The 19198-nt window shown below is 41.8% G+C and overlaps 1 protein-coding gene across 4 annotated transcripts in view; it reads right to left on the bottom strand.

Annotated features, from left to right (window-relative positions):
- Window positions 1-19198, bottom strand: part of LOC306817232 (zinc finger MIZ domain-containing protein 1-like) — a 110611-nt gene that overhangs the window by 63762 nt on the left and 27651 nt on the right. For all 4 annotated transcript variants that reach the window (XM_079333951.1, XM_079333952.1, XM_079333953.1 and 1 more), the window contains exon 2: window positions 17027-17124. The gene's annotated coding sequence lies outside the window, so the exon portion shown is untranslated. The remainder of the gene's footprint in view (window positions 1-17026; window positions 17125-19198) is intronic.

Raw genomic sequence — 19198 nt, 5'->3', positions numbered from 1 at the left:
CCGGCACTTTCCATTAAGGTGCACTCAAGAATTGTTTGACCTTTTAGTTGCCAAAGAGTAAACTGAACTAATTTGTGAAAGTGAAACAGCTGTAGACCTCAGGGCATATATTTTAGATTAAGTCCTGTAAACTACTTAAAACCTTTCTAAGTGTTACGTGTGAGCTAAATGTGTGAACGCTGACAGCTTAATTCTAGAAGATTTCTAGGAGCAGTCCGCTTGCAGTTTTCTTGCGTGCATTTCTGAGAATGGTCTAATGTTTGTTTTACTGGATGTCACCCCCCCACCCCTCCCCCCTCACCCAACCCCATGAGCAGACTGCTCTTGCTGAAACACTCTGCTGCCATTGCTTGCCACCTTGTTCTCGTGTCTGGAAACATTGTTTGTCTGCTGGCTCAGATGGTGCCTCCTGTCTCCAAGAGGAGACCACCCCTCGTTATATTCACCCCCTCAACACTTGTGTCCCCCACCCCAATACCCCCTCCCCTCCCTCTCTCTCTCTCTCACCAATAGTTTGGCCCTCCCTTCAGAGGGGGTTGAATTTAATAAAGGCTCCCTCAGCCACATGCTAAAAAAGGTATGCAAATGTGCAGGTCCTTCTGTTTTCTAATGCCACCCCCCTCCTCCTCTCGAACCAAACTGACTGCTCCTCTCCCCGAGCCAAATGCACACCAAGGGAGGGGTGGAAAAAGAGATTTTGGGTGTTTGTTTTTTTTCACAGGAATGGATTATTTTGTTAGCACCGCTCTTGGGTATTTGATCTGAAAAGCTATTACGACGATTGGGATTAGAATTAATTACATTATGAGCTACAGGAAGTGTGAAAGAGGTGCTTGATGTCGGGAGAGGAAACAGACACGTAAACACCTCCCATAATTCTGAGAGAGAGTGACATCAAGTAATTGCCACAAAATTGCTAACCTCAGGGCCCCGGCTAATAAATATAATCATAAAATTAAACACCCTTACTTAAACGTGCAGTAAAAACACAAAACAATATTGACTTCTCCGGCCGTCTGCCCCTCCTCCTCCTGCTCCTCCTCCCAGATATCAGTGATCCCTATCTAATACAAAGGGCCCAGCCTTTGCATGGCTACTATGATGACCCGTGTTCATGAGGAGGTGAGAGCTGATCATTTTGTTCCGATGTAGTGAGCCGTGACAGGCAGCAGTGCGGGAAGGAGGACGAGAGGGAGGTGGGAGGAATGGGGTTGGGGGGGGGGGGGGTGTGTAGGCCACAGAGGGACCTACCAGAAGCAGCCCCAGCCAGACTGAGGGGGGGGGACCAGCCTTTCCTGCTACTTCCTTCCCCGTGCTCTTGGCCAGCTGAGCAATCAGGTCACCTCTCTTTCCCGTGTCGCTTCTGGTCAATTGTTCTACCTCCTCTCTCACCCTCTGTCCTCTCTCACTCTCCCTCTCTCTCTCTTTTCTCTTCTCTTTCTGTCCCTCGTCTTCTCCCCTCTGAGCCACAGCCTGCAGCTGTTGCAGGCTGATGTCATTTTTTGATAGGATTTTTGTCTGCGCCCGCTTGTCGGTTTCTGCCTCTCTGCCTAAGACAAACGCAAACATGGCGAGCGCTCATCAACAACAACAAAAAAACCGGGCGCACGCTGACAGATTTTCATGTGGGACACACTCAGAGTGGGGTTGTGCTGGGGGGGGAAGAGCTGCTGCTCTCATGCGAACCTGAGATGATATGCAAACTGGGATTTGTTCTTTTGAGCTCCTCCTGGTGTCATTATGAAAAGACAGGGCTTTCACTATGCAAAAATACAATAACAAAACACGCGCACACACACACCAGGGAATGCTGCCACTTGAACCCTCTAGACCCCATAATGTCCCAGAGTGCTTCTGTATTTCACTACAGCGCCCAGGATAACTCCTCCCAATAAGTTGTCTATATTCACTTTATCCAGGCGCCATAAAGTTGCTCTCAAATAATATCCTGAAATTAGCAATGGTGGAGACAGCATGCAGCTATTTTTTTTTTCCAAATAAATTTAGTTCTTTTTTTCAAAAGATACTACTCCTGAAAATGTAGCTGCATGTGTGAAAGCAAACAGCAGGAAAAAAAAAACGTTTTTTTGTGCCTTTTTGCTTTTATTAGATAGGACGGCTGAAAGGAGAGAGCAAATGTTGGGTGGGGAGATTGGGGGATGACATGCAGCATAGTGCCAAGGTCAGGTCGGATTCAAACCCACAGACGATATGACGAGCGCCACAACCTCCATAAATGGCCCCACGCTGAATTTGTCACCCCAACTTTACTCAGACTTTGCCCCCCTCCAGCACTAAAATAAATTTCCGGTGAAGTCTGGTTGAACCTTTGTGTGAATCCAGCAGGAAATATTCACCGCAAGCAAGCGGGCAGGTGTCATACCATATCACACAACTAGTGAACTACCGGTGACATGGTGAGTTTCTTGTGCACGCACTGAAGCTGCTTCAAACTCTTTTCAACACCCCTGTATGCTCTTTACATCATTGATTAAACACGTTTACACAGTCACACACGGCATTGATATGAACGCAACAAAAATCTGCATCACTGCATCAGGTTTTATCGCTACATCCGCCATTCCACAGGGTCCAATTACCCTTATCATGTCCTGTCTCTTGAGATACCCCCCCCCCCCAACCCTGCTGAGAGGGACATATGTGAGCAGACTCTGGAAGATTTCAGGGGCAGCTTGTCCTGAAATCTTCATGAGTGCATATGTGAAAACGTCACTATGAAGTGTAGACATTTTTTTTTCTTTTTTTAAGATTTATTTGATAGTTTCAAGCACTGTGTCAAAAAGTTCTAAGTGACACTTCTGTAGTATCACATTAAGTAGTGCTTTTCTGACGACAATAACATAACCCTTATGTTTTCGGATTCTATTACTCCATAGGGGTCTACAGGGTTAAAAATAAGAGATCCCCATTCATGCAAGCACGCTTCGAATGTTTACTTACGACCCACACAAGCCAGGAAGAAGGAAAGGAACAGGAAGTACACAAACATGCCCTTTTGACCTCTTACAAGCACCAGTCTGGGAGTACAGCTCGTTCTGTAAGCTAAATATCAGTGTGTACTGTAAGCAGAGATGAATTTATATCAAGTTACATCTAACTAAACAATATCAAAGCTTCATCTTGAGGCTGTCTGCAGGAGAATCCACTCCTTATCCAGCGCTTTGCTTGCAGCTATGAAGACAGACAGAGAGAAGGAGAGTTGTGATGATGCTAGCTGACAGTTAATTCCCAGCTTTGAGCACAAGATTTACTCCAACATGGTCTTGAAGAAAACTCCCTTTTCTCCCCCCCCCCACCAGTGTTCCAGGAGAGTTTGCTGGAGACTGTGTGTCACAGATTAGATCACGTCTTGGCTTGTTCAAAGGCCTCGAATATTTACATTATTGGCTCAAATGGCATCCGAATGAGCAAACCAAACCCCTATCAAGGACAGAACAGGGCATGTCTGCAGATTTGGCACATTCTAGTCCGTCTTAGTGGGGAGATGAACATGATAGTCAGAGTGTTTTTTCGCAGCTGTAATGTATCCTTAAATGAGCAATCTAACAAGATTGAACAGATCCAAGCAACAACAATCTTGTGAAACTGAGAAAAGAGGTAAATAAAGTCTGTAAGTATGTTTAGAAGGAGACAACTGTTGTCCTGACCTTGAAACAACTGCTACTTGAAAATGAAAAAGCTGTTTTGGTGTGAGAGACACCGATTATAGCCCATTTCTAGGCCAGCACATAATCAGTGTCCAAGTTCCAAATCAATGACCTACTTCTATGCACACACACATATAGTCACATACGCTTCGAGGCACACTCTCTTAAACTGCTTAATGTGGAGGAATACGGGAATCCAGCGGAGCAGACACTTTGTTTTGATCTGAAAATGTATCCCAGCGTAGATATTTAGAGACACAAATGAGGGCAGAGTGATTTCATAACAGCAGGCAGAGCGGCGCAGAGATGCTTCTTGTGTTATTTTGACACTGGCTGGCAGCGCGGGGGGCACCGAGGTCATGAGCGTCAGTGCTTTAGTAGCACGAGTAGATGAGATCTGACCTGGATAAAGTGGAGAAACAGTCAGCGCTGACTTCTGCAGCCTCGCCAGCGCTGCGAGGAAATGTGAGCGGCAGCAGCGTGGTTGGTGAGGTCAGGACGGCACTGAGCGCAGTTCTTAACACAGGGTGGGCTATTTACAGAAACAAACCCCCTCCCACCACTATCCCACTTCTACCCCCCTCCAACCCCCTCGAGCAACCACCACATAGCTCCATGGAGCATGAAGCCATGCTGGCAGATGGAGAGAAAGGCCATGTCATAGCCTTGTCCATCCACTTCACCAGGAAATAGTCAGAACCCGAAAACAATCTGATTTAATTCTTTAAATGAGATGGTATTTAACCCTCAGGAGCACACTTTTAAGATATGTTAGCTATGTACACACACACACACACACACACACACACACACACACACACGCACACTTCTGTCATGTTTGACTGACCCAGACAGACTGCAGGCTGATGACAGAGACAGGCAGACAGACAGACATAAGTTGAGAAATTGAGGAAACTGGAGAAAATGCACAAAAGTATCCTCATATCAGCCTTACTTATCTCAATAATTTAGTATTTATTCTTATTTAAATGAAGTGTGCAAAAAAAAAAACCCATGGCTTTACATACATTAAAAGACTTGTCCTAGTTTCTCTCTCAAAACATTTTATTCAAAAGTTCAGCTGAAGCCACTGTAATTCAAGGCTCTCCTTTCTTTTTTTAAGCAGTATTTTTAGTTCAATATTTCCCCAGACAGAGTTTCCTGGCTGAGCTGCTGCAGAGGGACATTAAAACAAAGAGAGAAAACTCTGCTTTAAAGACAGACTTTGGAAGAAATCCACTTGATATGTCTGACTAAAACCACTAAAGCATCTAATGAGCTAACTCCAGCTACTCCTCTGACGTGTTACTGTATCACTCATGATTCACAATTTCAGATCAAAAGCAAGAGACTAAGTCAAAGAAGAAAAACAGGAGATAGAATATTGTTGTTTCAATGCATCCTTCTTTCAACAAAACCCCACATTCAACAGAAACAGTGACAGTTTAGCTGGTTGTGCTAGCAGCAGCGATTCAAGCCATGAGCTGTTAACCTTAAACTGAGAGGAGGCGTCGGCTGAAAATGCAGAATAATGTCAGTTTATTTGAAGTTTTTACCATTTCAAATTGTTTTAATTTTGAAAATTGTACTTGTCCGGGCGATGGTGGCCAAGTGGCTAGCTTACACGCCAAAAGTACTGAGGCTGTGGTCTTGAAAGTGGGCAGCCCAAGTTTGATACTTTCCTGCTTGTCATTCATTCTCACCCAACACTGTCCTGTCTCTATAATAAAGGCATAAAGCCCAATAATTAAAAATGTTCACTTTAAGTGCTAACTTATTCTTGACATGCAGACTCTTCTTTGTCCACATTTAAATTTCTGTCTTGGACACTTCTGCTTGTAAGAACCTGATTGTGAAACGATTTATTGGAACTACTTTTCGGTGGCGGAAGAGTCCAAATGTTTGACAGTGATGTATTGCAGCGCATCCGTTAGAATACATTGTCTTAAGTTTTTTCTTTATTGTTATTGTTACATGTAAATGTAAATGCATTGTCAGTTTGAGTTAGAGACACAGATCAGAATATTCTGAGCAAGAAGTCTCCAAGTGTCTGAATCGCATTTTGAGGGAAGCGTGTCTTCTTGGGCAAACCAGCCACTACTATGGCTGTGATTTGGTTCTCTCCGAAAGGTTTGATTGACATGAAATGAGTTTTGGAGCTGAATAACATCCAGGTAATTGCAGGTATGTGTTGTGTTTCTTGGCCCCTTCGGGGTGTGACATATTTTGACGCAATCCTTCATCTCTGTGTGTACTGCGTTTGAGCCTGCCGTTTCTCTGGGGAGCATTGACTCAGCATAATGACTCTTGTTTGGTGGTGGTGGGGGGGGGGGAGAGGACTTTCTACAATGGACAGTCTTGTCTTGTGCCATACTTGTTATCAAATTCAGACAAGACGTGCAGGAACTGAATATAAACATGCCATCAAGATGAATAAGCTTTCTTTTTTCCCGCCCTCTATTACAAGGTACACCAGGTTTTGTCACAGAATAACCACAACAACAACATTACACTGGAGTGATATGTAAACAAATCCATTTTTTATGTTCACACATGATTTCACAAAAGTATTCCTGCAGCTCCGAGAAACAGGCGTGAAATTATTTGGCTGAGTGTGGCCGCCGCACAGAGTCAGCTGAAGTGCTGTGATAGAAAAGTACGTTGTGGTTTTTGTTATCAATGTAAAGGCAGACTTTACAACCCAGCCTGACTTTATCACGCAGGACTAAATAAATGACTTCCTTTCTCTGTGTTGCAGGTCTCCTGCAAGGTTAAACGGGTATATCCTGCTGACCCTGTTCCCCAGTTCAACCATAAACACGACTTGCTTTGGTGCAGCGAGCTGAGTGAAAGGAGGAAAGCAGCGGAGAAGAAGAAACTGAGGTCTCCCATTACAGATTTTTCTTTTCGGAATTTAAGAAAAATTAGGAAATTAACTAATGAAAAGCTAGAATTACTAAAAAAAAAAAATTGGAAAAGCAAACTGGCACAAAAGCAGAGAAAAGAACTCATCAGGAAACAAGAAAACAGCGTTAACAGCCACTGTCATGGCCGGTGCATTTTCGCCTGACAAAGACCTCAAAGCTGCGTCTCTGGTGAAAAAGCAGAACAAATGGGGATTACAATATTTGAGGAAGCAGAGCCTTTCAGTTGACCTACATCTCCCACAGAGACTCCAAATTATAATCCCAGCATACATGCTCAGCTATTGAATTTTTCAGATCTGGTATCAACACCATGAAATTGTGTTAGATGGCAACTAAACAGGCCAAAACTGGAGATTATCGGGGAGATAGTGACAACTCTTAACGCACGTGGAGGCTGAAATATGAGCTCATAAGGATTGTTAGTTTATTCTTCTATAACCCGAGAGCTATAAATCTTCACATTTTCTGCTTAAAGTTTGAATTCAAACTCCGTCTGTTGACACAAAACTAACACTTCAAAACTATGTGCTCAAGACACATTAGATTATTCTTTAGCGTTTAGCAGCAGCCTCCAAGGTTTTGATTAAAGTATTCATTGAACCCTGCACTTTAACACTCCAAATCAATTAGATAAAACCAGCGCGCACACACACACACACACACACACACACACACACACAAACACTCAGAGTAGTTAAATCAAATAATGATTTAATGCATGGCTATCCGAGGAGTCCGAGTCATACTCGCATAAAAACAGCATGCATTAATGGCTTTAGAGCGGCTGCTGTAATTGCTATAAATATGCTTTTTAGTGAGCTAAACACAGAAGAAGGGGATTTTTTTTTTTTTTTAAAAAAAGGATTGGTGTGGTTAAAGCTTTCTCTGCTGGATGTACAGTTTAAAACATAAATCTGGTGTTAGTCTATTTCCTGTTAATCTATGATTCTGATGAGTATGGTAAGATTAGGAAAAAAGGAGAAGTGCAAAAATAAGTTATACGCTTCCTTCTGGGTTTTTTTTCCACAGACAAATAAGTCAGGTTGACCCTAAGTTAGATGCAGGTTCAAAAAGTCATTCTAGATACAATTGCAACATATTGAGAATGGGACTCAGCTTTAAAAAAATAAAGCTATGAAGTTTAACTGAATGTTTTATAGATATTAAGGCCATTTTTTATTTGACCCCAGCATTGTTTTATCGCATGCTCCTGAAACTAACTTATTTGATATCATTTTTATCTTTTTTATTATTCTTTAACCAGGTAAGCCTAACTCAGAAAAAGATTTCATGCCAATTAAGAGTTACAAAGACCACAACAAGATGAAATACCCTGCCTTACTTTTCCACCCCTATTTATCTCCATTTTGAGTCATTCTTTTTTTAATTTACCTGGTTATACACTTGCCTTACAAACATGGACTCAGCAGTAAACCAGTGAGCTATTACTCCTGATTCATTACAATTGCTTGTGTGAATGTGAGAGAAAGAAATAAAGGGAAGAAGAAGAGAGCATCTTTGTGTTGTTTATAAAGCCTCAGGAAATACCAAGACAGACACGCTGACTCTCCAGCACTTCAGGCCCATGTGACTAGAAACACACAGGCCAGATTGTTTGCATGTTTGCTCGGGGGTCTTGATAAGAAAGACTTTGCTTTGAGAGAAATATCACAGCAGACTTTGGGAGTAGAGGTCCGGTTTAGCAGTTTTAAGTCTTCTTAATAAGGATGTCGTTTTCAGCTATCAGCCATCCTGCTCATTTCCATGATGACTCTTGCATTTATGTCCCTAACCCTGTGGCCATCCAGTGCAACTGGCCTCCTGCTTTCATCATATTAGCATAATGCAGATGCAGCCAGAGTCAGTAACCTTGCTGTTGCTGAGCACTATTTACAGCAAATTCACTGAGAAGCTGGGCGAGCTGCAGTGCCAGACAGTTTTTCTTCACCAACCTACTTTCCTGCAGCATTCCTATCAATGTATCCATTGTTAAAACAAGTGTGTATTTTAATTCTGAAGAGTTATTGGTAACATTTAGACCTCAGATTTTAATTAAGTATGACACAAATGCAGATGTGACTTGGGTGCAGATTTGTCATTATGAAATTACAAAATTAGCATGAAAAAAGTTCACATTTTTAATACTGTCTCAAGTTTCCAAAGTGTTTTAAGGGAGCAAAATCCAAGATATCTACTGAATTACATAAGAACCGCAACAGCTTTGGGTTACAGTATGGTTATCATACAGGACTCCAACAGAAACGGTTCATCTCTTTAAAAGGTGGACAGTGTCTGCTCTGAAGACAAAACAGAAGCTTTTTCTATTTCAAGAGCTGTCATCCATGATCAAGAGGACACGGAGGCGAGAAAAGACTCCAAATCATTTCCACTTTTCCCTAACTAAAAGAAATCTCACATCGCCACCCTGCCTCTAAAAGGTCAGTGGAAACTCGCCTCCAGATCATTATAAAACACAACCTTTTCCTCAGGCTGTGGAAGCTAAACACTGTGGCAGGGAGGTAAATATTGTGAGCAAATGCTCTAATCTTGTGAGATCCTCGTACAATAAATATTTAAGCAAGTCTAATTAATATAGTTCAAGCATGTGGACCCGGGTAAAGTTTGCACATAACGTGAAGCAAGGCATTAACATATTTATAGATGATGATTTTAAATGTTCCATCCTCATCTCTCTGTTGCCTTTGTTTTTGTACCTGGCAGCAGAGAGCTGTCCGGCTGGACTTTGGTGCATTTCCTGCTTTGATATCCCAACATCCCCATTAATCCCTCACAAAGACGCCATTATAGATGTCATTAAACGGCAACGTGGTGTCCGGCAAACTGTGCGAGCAGGAAGCCTGAATTATTAATTCCTGGTGACCATGCTGCAGGGACTCTTGTGATCACAGCTCAACCCTGGTAACATGCTCTGTTGTGATTGGCTAAAGCAAGGTCAGTGTCTTAAGAGACCTCGCTCTAATATCCAACAGCAATTAACGGCTGCTGAGCGGCTGTTGCACATTTTATTATGTGATAGGGGAGCGAGAGTGACCGCAGGTAGAGATTTAATGCTGGCTGTCTGAATGCTCTCGACAAGCAAAAAAAAAAAAAAGAATTAATTCAAGAGCACAAAGGGAACCAGTGGCTCTGTAGTGATCGGACAGCTTAATGGAAATCTGTTCAAAAGGAAGCAGGGGAGCACAAACAGCCCTTTTCTATTAACAACCTTATTTTTCATACATATTAAAATTAAAATTATGCTGCTTCCAAACAGATACAGGGTCACAAAAATGAACCCTCCATATTCACTCAAAAGACTTCTGTGTTAGACTTCCCAAACAAACAAACAAACAAACAAACAAAGCAGGATTGGTTGGCAAAAAAAAAAAAAAAAAGGGGAAAATCTGGATTTACTTTCCTGCAAAGAAAAATCATCTGGTGACACAGCAGTAGTCAATCAAATACACACCCTTTTAAATCCTCGGCAGACGACGTGCTAGCAACAACTAATTAATTCAACAGTTCACTACAAGACCGAAGATGACCTGTGAGAGAGCCTTCAAACCCTGCCTGAATTTTGCTTTACTCCCAGGATTGTTCTGAACATGAGCCCAAGCAAGTGCCTTTTTTTTTCTCTCTCCATGATCTCGCAGCTTGGAGCCTCCAGTGTTCCTTCCAGTTGGAAATTCTGTTACTCCCATACAATTTGAGTCTCGTCACTTTGTGGTGGGCTGAGATTTATCACCGTTTTTTTTTCTTTTAAAGAATGAGTCATTGGCAAACACTTCCAATGCATGCTGTGATGGTACGTCATTGTTGTGACAGTGGTTTTCCTATCTGTTGCTTTTAAGAATATTTTTCACTTATTTAAAATGTAAAAATAATTCAAGCCAATGTATTTATGATTTGATGCATTAAAATATTGAAATGAAGAAATATTGCTGCTTTCTTAAGAAAACACTACATACTGTTAAGGAATCAGATAGGCTTTAATATGTGTGAATATATTCATTAAAGCTGAACTGGTATGATATTGTTTAATGTAATTCTTGCCTTAAACTGGTGGCAGTGTTTTTTTTGGGGAGCCGGAGGTGGATCATTAACATATCCTAGAGTTTTAAAGGGGGAGTTATGTGAAGTGGTGCAAGGTGAAAAGACGCCATTTTTCTGGAAGTTCAATACTCTCAACGAGTGGCGAGCGAGGGGCGAAGTAAAACTGAGCTCTGTATTGAAATCGAAAAAAAAAAAAAGGGGAAAACTCCGGTCATAATAAAAGATCTCCATCTTCATCAAAACTGGGAGCAAACAAAGGAGGCAAACAGAAAGGTCCAGCAAAATGGCTGATAGATGGACACTGAACAAGCTCGGCGTCAACTCCCCCATGAGTCAGTCCATTGTGAGGCACACAACACATGAGTCGAGTTCCCAGTGAATCAGAGAAGTCAGCTGCCATCCACCACCTCAAGGCAGAGGGCCAGTCTAGCACAGGACCGCGGACATGTGACCAGCTGTCTCACACAACCACCGCAGTGTACCGCGTCCTGCTGGGTAAGGCTGAGAACAGAGACATTGACAGCTCACTTTCCGACGTGGGAAAGTCTAGTTTGAACAAGGTGTCTTTTTCCAGTACCGACATATAACATACTGTTATTTTGCAACAGAAGTAGCAGTTGTTTGTACATCTATACATTCCTGTGAACTGTGATTTACGGTTTGCTGTCGAGAGGGTGCAGTGACAGAAATACTGCAGCCGGAGTTTGTCTGAGGCCTTGCAGAAGTCACCAAAATATCCCTCCACTTGACCCCCCCCCCCTTTCCCCTGACAGCGATACATGGCACTACACGTGCAGCTGTCCAAATATTACCCCTCTCGTCTTCTTCATCTTGCCATTCCCCTGCTCCTCTCTCTCGCCTTTTCTGTCCCTGCGCGAGCTTGCAGCCACTAAGCAGGATGAGTTTAGGAGGGACACATGTCCACATTTGGTGCTCCGTTGTCATGAGTAACTCCCCTTCTGCAGTCAAACTTTGAGCTATAACCGGCCGCACACCTGTGTTACCAATACACCATATTAACGTGGCGGAGATTTTGCTGTGATGTCCCATTTGGAGTGGAATGCTAAAATGCTGTTATGTCCTAACAACGGGTTCCTGGTTGTTCATTCAATAAACTTTAAAAAAAAAACCTGCAAAATCAGAATCATTTCACCTGTCCTGAAAATGTTACCAATGATTTCATGATATTTCCAATGATTACACCCCCCCTCCCCCAAAAGAAGCTGGATCCATTCATTAAAAGATTAGTAGCTTGTAGCTAATCACAATGACATTATTCCAAATGAGTAACATTGTCTTCAAGTCACTGCAGTTGGCAGTACTGCAAGTACAAGTCATCACTTAAGCCCGGTATGCAATTAGGGTTTACATGTAATTCATATAAGAAGCCAGACTAAAGCTAATCTCATAAAAGGACAAACAGGACCATTAAAAGTCCTCTGCTCTTTACTTCATTACTGGCTCAGCTTACTCTCCTTATGCAAAGAGTCCCCAGGTGCATGAATGTTTCATGGCCACCCTGCTGCCTGCTTCCCTCTGCTCAGATTCAGCCTTCCTCGCTCCTCCCAGAGGAAGCTCCAACTCCGCTGTCAATTGCACTCACTTACACTGAGCTATCGTCATCATCAGCCATTAGTTTGGGGGGGGGGGGGGGGGGAGGCGGCACATAAGACAGCTGTTTTGCCTTGATGACTCAATCATCCCCTTCAGTGGGATTAGCATCAGTATCATCATCCTCATCATCGCCTTTGATCCCAAAAATTACTAAACAAGTCTGAAATTGATGCCTATCAGCCTGTCTGCTGCAAATTCCTGGGCTTTCAAGAAGATCCGACTACATTGTGTAACGCTCAATCACGCTGCAGAGCATGAAGAGATAAATTGGAACCATCCAACATATTTCGCATTAAAAGCTTTTGATATGACACAGAGGCAAATTCAGAACCGAGGCTATAGTCCTCGTCACACCGCTTGTGAGTTCCTGACAATCACCCACTCTCTCTCTCACCGCAATATCTGTCCCTTTCTAATGCTGTCCTAGCTAATAAATAGAAAGAAAGAGGCCAGAGAATAATGATATTCGGAGACGGTCAGATCGTTTATTCAGGCTACTCATCATGAGACAAGGTGTCAGTGAAAGGTATGTCCAAGGGAAACCAGTTTTGATTTAGCTTTGAAAAAGTAAGTGGGCTTTTATTTGTCTTAAGTCGAGCCAAGCTAACAGCCAATAGAAAGACACACGAGATGTAAAGAGGCCTTATTTATCAGGGTCACAGAACAGAGGGGGAAGTTCATCTCAGAGCCAAGTGTTGCTTAATGGCTTCCTCCTGCTGTAAGTCAAGTTAGAGCATCTAAGCGCTGTTGAGAAAATCGGTCCTGAATGCACACTTTGTACCGCTGTAGTCACCCTGTCAATCAAACATGTTTGCCTATGTGCCACAGACTATCGGCAGCCTCTGTACATTTGTTGCTACACTGGTTCAGGGTGCGTGAACATGCCCGAGCATCTACATTTGTATGTGTCTATGGGAAAGTAGGGTTGACGCCACGTCTATTTTTAGTCACAGTACACTGAGTACTGCCTCTGTTCCTAGGACAAGCAGGCAGGTCATCAGCAGCAGCGGAGTACCAGGAAAGCTCCAGCCCTGTTCCCTGACCCCAGTCCTCTGACTCCTACATCAGTGGGAGAGACTTACAAGATTCCTGGTCAGTCGGGGGAGGCTATCTGCGAGAAAAAAAAATAGGCACTTTCTTGATGGATGCCATGTTCATCCACCTCTTTCTCTCTCCAGTGACTAATGGGCTCATAATTCAGCTGTCACACTGGCACGTTATCTCGCATTTTCTCACGGGAAGGATACCACCCTGGAACATCTGTGCCATAGGCTAAATAGAGACAAAGATGTGCCTCCCAAAGTTGCTTTATTTCAACTAAAGGTACTGTGATAACAAGATTAGGAATAGACATTAAACCCACGGTAAGTATTGAGCCAAACCCAGACTGATAAGATAACAGATGGATCTCAAAAACAGTGCAAAAACACAACTTAGCTTAAGTGGGATCTTGTCATGCCCTATTACTCACCCAGGAGTGTACAAGAAAAAAAAAAAAGTCTACCCTTATCTGGTACTAGTCATTGAACCTTTGAGTTAGCTGTCTGCAACATCTGCAATGTTATCACAAAAGCTTCAAGGGCAACATCCCGAGATAGTCATTGTTTAAACACCATCAACATAAATCGTTAGATAGATTCGACAAGGTTATATTATGGAAATTAATTTTTTTCATTAACGTTGAAGCCAAATTTTGGGATTCTTTGTCCAAATGTTACTTTTTAAAACATCTTGGTAGCCCTGCCCCTGACTCATATCAATATCAAGAAGACCACCCATCTTCTTTTTTCTTTCCGGCTTTTTTTGTTTCATTTTCAACAAACTTCAATTAATTTGTTTCAAACCCTGAAGTGACAGATTGGCCTTCTACATTTTTGCTTTAATCTTTAAAGCATATTAATACTGTTTCTATGCAAAGCTCATCAATTTTGCTTCTATCGACAGTCCAACAGACAAAGATCTCCTCGATGTGTCAGAACCTTCATCAGACAAAGCTTCCACCTTTATCCAGCAACTTTTTCCAACCAGTGTAACGTTTGAATTTCCATTTCATTCTGTGTTTCATTTTGTTTCAGGACACACCAATTTGTCTGTGTACTACAACAGCCCTATTACTGTTTTTAGTTTAACAGCTTGTCATTCAGACCTCTGAGTGTTGGGGTTGAATGTTAAACTCTCACTGCTCTGTCATGTGCTTGTTTCATAAAGTACTTCCACTTGACTCAACACCGGTCAGTGGAACAAGGGAGTTATGATTAGGCCTGGGTGTGAAGCATAATGCTAAGCATTAATTTGGCCGAGGTCTAGTGAATCAAAATGCCTGCCTGTTATTATATTCAACAGAAATCGCTTCAGAACCAGAGTTCACTCCAACAAGGGATGATAATCCTTCTAATAGGCTTAAATGAATTGAAAGTTGGAGTTAAGTGGCAGGCTTGGCTCTCTTTGTTTGCATGTGCAGAAGGAAGTTGGACATGTGTGCAGAGTCAGGGGCTCTGAGGCCAGGCCCTCTATCCTTCCTGTTCAGTTACCAGAGGCCTTACACTTATCAGTTCCAGATCTCACAAGAACAGAGAGAAACAGAGACCACTGACAGGAAGTAGACTTTTTTTCCGGCCTTTTTTTTTTTTTTTTCCCCTCTCGCAAGGTTAACAGAATGTTTGAAACCCTCACATTTCACAGAGGAAAGCAATTACTCAGAGCTCAGCAACAGAGACAAATGCCAACCTGGCTACTCTCAAACATCAACCACCTGAAATTAAACTTTGTTAATCAATGGCTTTCATCAACTAATCAATGATACACTACCCAACAATTTATAGTTAGATTAATTTGTCCAAAAACAAAAAAGGCCAGACTTTCAGTAACATATTGCATGGCGCAGCAGAGACAAAGAGCAACCCTTCTGGGATCAACCAACTGAAATGAAACAGGCTACAAAGCTGTTTGACTGGCCAACATGTATTCAATATTTTAAGCTCAAAAATAAATGTCAGCTTCTCAAATATAAACATCTTCTACTAGTGCAACAGAGACAAACATCAACCGTGGAACTTTCAGACATGAACCGACTGAAATCACACTTTTGTTATGAGCTGATTTTATCACAATGTAACAGACTTCTCCAACAGTTACACCTGACCCACTACAAACCAAACAAACCACTTCTGCCAAGTTTGTTATTAAGAACAATGCTAAGCTATCATTTGCCTAAGATTTTACATCTTAGTTACTTTAGTCTTACATAATTTAAAAGTACATAGCTAGATTCAGGGGGAAGCAAAGTTGTCACTTTGTCTCTATAAACCTTTAATAGTTTTTTGTCTTTCTTAAGTTTTATAGGTTAAACAAGGTTACAAAAAAACACAGCACTTACGCAGTAGAGAAAAGAATGTTTTAGTTAAAGCTGCTTTACTGACAGAGATTTTATTTGCTTCAACATCTTGTGGATCACATCTTCATATGTGAGATTTTCACCATTTGGGGGACTGCAGCCTCTCCATCAAACCCAGCCTTAAAAAAAAAAGACAACCTTGCATCAATAGTCAGAGTGAAAAATAAGTGTCACTGGGAGAGGGAGAGTTGACTGAACTGAAGCACTCATGTCATGCCCCTGTTCGTGTCATATCCCCCTTCGTTCCACTTGCTCTCACTGCCTACCTCGCCTGACATTTCCACAATAATCACTTTGGTTTATCCCACTCAGCTATGTGGCGGGCAGATGTTTGTCAGGGCACCGTATTTCTCAGCATTCACACTGCTCTAATCAAGATTAACCACTCTTATCTATTCAGTGTGTGGATGTATGCTGGATGCCCCAATTCCTAATCCATGAAGCCGAAGCTGTATTGTATAATACAGTGGACGAACCAATTACATTCCCTTTCCACGACATAATTCCCTCTTTTAGTGGAACATACACTGGACCAAATATTGCATAAGGATAAACTCGTGGCCTGCTGTTATAGACCTTCCCTGCACACATTTGTCCAATTTCACATGGACTTGAATTCAGCAAAACAGATCACACATCACAGCACTTTGTTAACTCAGAACCCCCCCAAGCAGCTACCAATGAAATCAACATGCTGTGCAAGGGGAGCTGACTCTGGCCACACACAAACTGCTGCCATTGAGTGTTTACCAAAGACACTTGAGCAAAGAGGAGGATGGAGCATGTCCAAGCTAACAAAGTTGTAGTCTTTAAATCATTGTAGGGGAGGCAGATATCTGTTTCCATTTACAAGCTTTGTTTAATTTCTGTTGCAACGAAACATCTTTTCCATGAATAGACTTTTTCAAACAAAGCAAAATCACAGAGCGTAATATATCTTAGGGGTAAAAACAAAACGATGCCTTATTACTTGCTACATTATCTATTTAGGCAAAGTAATGAGTCCTGATCTAAATTTTTGGTATTTACCCACCTTTCCCATAAAAACGGTGAGATAGAGAGGGGACCACAGACAGGGCTAGTTGGCTAGTGCTACACTCTTTCTTATTATGTTGGCGAGTTAAGGGCACTAACTCCAATAACTCTTTGAACTTTGAAAATTCCACTGTGCTGGATACAACAGAAGAGCCTTTGGTTTCATCTTTTAAATTGAAAGCTTAAGAACTAGTTGTGCTAGTTATGTAACCACAACTATTTATTCACCCCTGTCTCGTAGCCATCTGTATACTGATATTCTTTTGCGGTGTTGGTTATAAACAACCACTGTAGAGTAATTTGATGGTGGAGGATATATTTTTTTATAAACTCACCTGTGTTGACTTCAACTCTTGATTTTTCACCACCAAGAACCCCCCCACCCATTCACACACCGGGAGGGGAAACACACAGCGCCTCTTTTCTTCTTGCCCTAAGAAAAATCAGAGGAGAAAAAAAATAAATAAATAAAAATCAATCAGCGCTGCATTATCAACAAATCTCTAAACCCTGACGTATATTGCATTTGCATTTGTTTTTTCTGAAAATCAAGCAATGATTTCCCTCCTCACAGATTCCTATAGGCTCTGAGTGGCTTCCATCTTAATGTGATGTACTTCGCTTCTCTGCATGGATAAGCTCCTTCACGCTCCCGTGCCCATGGAGGACGAATCAAAACAGCAACTGATACTTCACATGATCAGTATGGTATCATAAACATCCGCCGCACAGTAAGTTCAGTGACAGGGCGCTTTCACAATCCACCCCAGATTGACATAAGCCTATTAAGTGAGACTTTTACTAATATAGCTTTGCACTTAGCCTATGCTTCCAGGCCTTATTGTAAAGACCTGGTGACACTCAGATCTTGAAAATTGCCATTTTGGTTATTGTGAATTATAGTATTAAAGGTATTTGATCAATGTAAAAAAAAAAAAAAAAAAGAGAGAAAACGCATTTAAACTCTGCCTTTCCTCCATTGTTGTTGTTATATCTTTACCACAATTCAAAACACTTGTTTGTAGGTGCTGATAGCTCAGTTTTAATTTTAACATTCGTAAGTCTTTTTCTGAGCCAGCCCATACAACAACCATATCGGTCATACGATATCCATACAGGCTTAGCAGTATACCTTAGATTTGTTAACAATGATAAAAAAAATATATTTCTGAGTATTAGTGTCACAGCTGTAAAATATGTTTGGAGGAGTGGCTAATGTGTCTGTTGTATAACTTTGTGACTGAAGCTAAAATATAAAGGAATTGTCAAATGTATATGTTGGGATCATGAGGTCAAGAGATGACAGTTAAGTCCTCACTCTGAACAAAGGTTTGAAGCAGTGCCTAAACATAACCAAAATTAATGTGTGGCTCTCTGTAGCTGGAAGAGAACAACATTTAACAATTGGTTGCTTTCCATGTTCAAGCTCTGCCCTTTATTCAAACAGAATGACACTTTATGTAGCTGAACAAACAATTCTTTATCCTTCAGTGTTAAACCATAATACTGTATTTCAAGGAGCTGACTGAAATGGTGGCTGAAAAGAAATGATACAAATGCCTTGAAGGTGTTTCTGTAGAGTAAGTGAATTTATGGAGTGGAGAAGAATGTGGCATGCCATTTTTTTTTTTCACCTTTACACACTCTTTGTTAAATTCTTGCGCTATTTCTTTTTTTTATAGTATCATTTACTGCTAGGTTAAAAACAGAATACTGGCCATTTCTGTCCCCCAGTAGATCGCCAATGGCTTCTCCTGAGCTCATGCTTTTGTTGACAGGAGCATGGTTGATGCTCCAAATACAAAAACAGTTGAACCAAAAGGTGTATTTTCACATTCAGCAGGAGAAGCTGGCCTCTTGTGCCTTACACTGTTTTTAATCAGTGCAAGATTTTTCAGGTAGTATTTCTCCCCAATTGTAAGTGTCACTCTGTGTAAACAGAATTTGGAGGACCGCTGTGGGCTCAGTAGGGGCGGAGGGGAGAAGAAGGGGCGAGGAAGAAGAAGGAGAGGAGGAAGAGGAGGTGGGGGTTGGTGCTGGGTGCCTCCTTTTTAAAGCCAGATTCTCCCCTGATACCTCTGTGCTATTCATCAACAGCCTTTCCAGAGCTGTGAAAAATCAATGTGCTCTGCACTGCAAACAGTTCATAATGACGGGGGATGGAGGGAGAAAAAAAAAGCTCAACTGCAACAGAATTGATTTGTTTAAGTACAATAACACAGCTCTGCAGCGCAGCGAGGAGGAGGCTCGGAGCCCAGACAAAGACTGACTGGCAGCATAAAACCACAAGCAGTAATTGATAAACTGCTGGCAAAGTGAAAATATGAAATACAGAAGCCTGTTATCTAATTAAAGGAAAATTTACTCTCCATTTTTGAAAATGACCACCTGACAGAAGAAATAACACTTTTGAGGCTCAAGTGGCTACTAATGTTATGATATGATAGGATACCATACCATACAATACGATGCACTTTATTGTTTACTCCCTTGGGGAATTTTTTTTT

This window comes from Symphodus melops (assembly GCF_947650265.1).
Source record: "Symphodus melops genome assembly, chromosome: 21".
NCBI lineage: Eukaryota > Metazoa > Chordata > Actinopteri > Labriformes > Labridae > Symphodus > Symphodus melops.
Note: the sequence above shows the minus strand (reverse complement) of the source record. Positions and strands in the feature narration are given on the sequence as shown.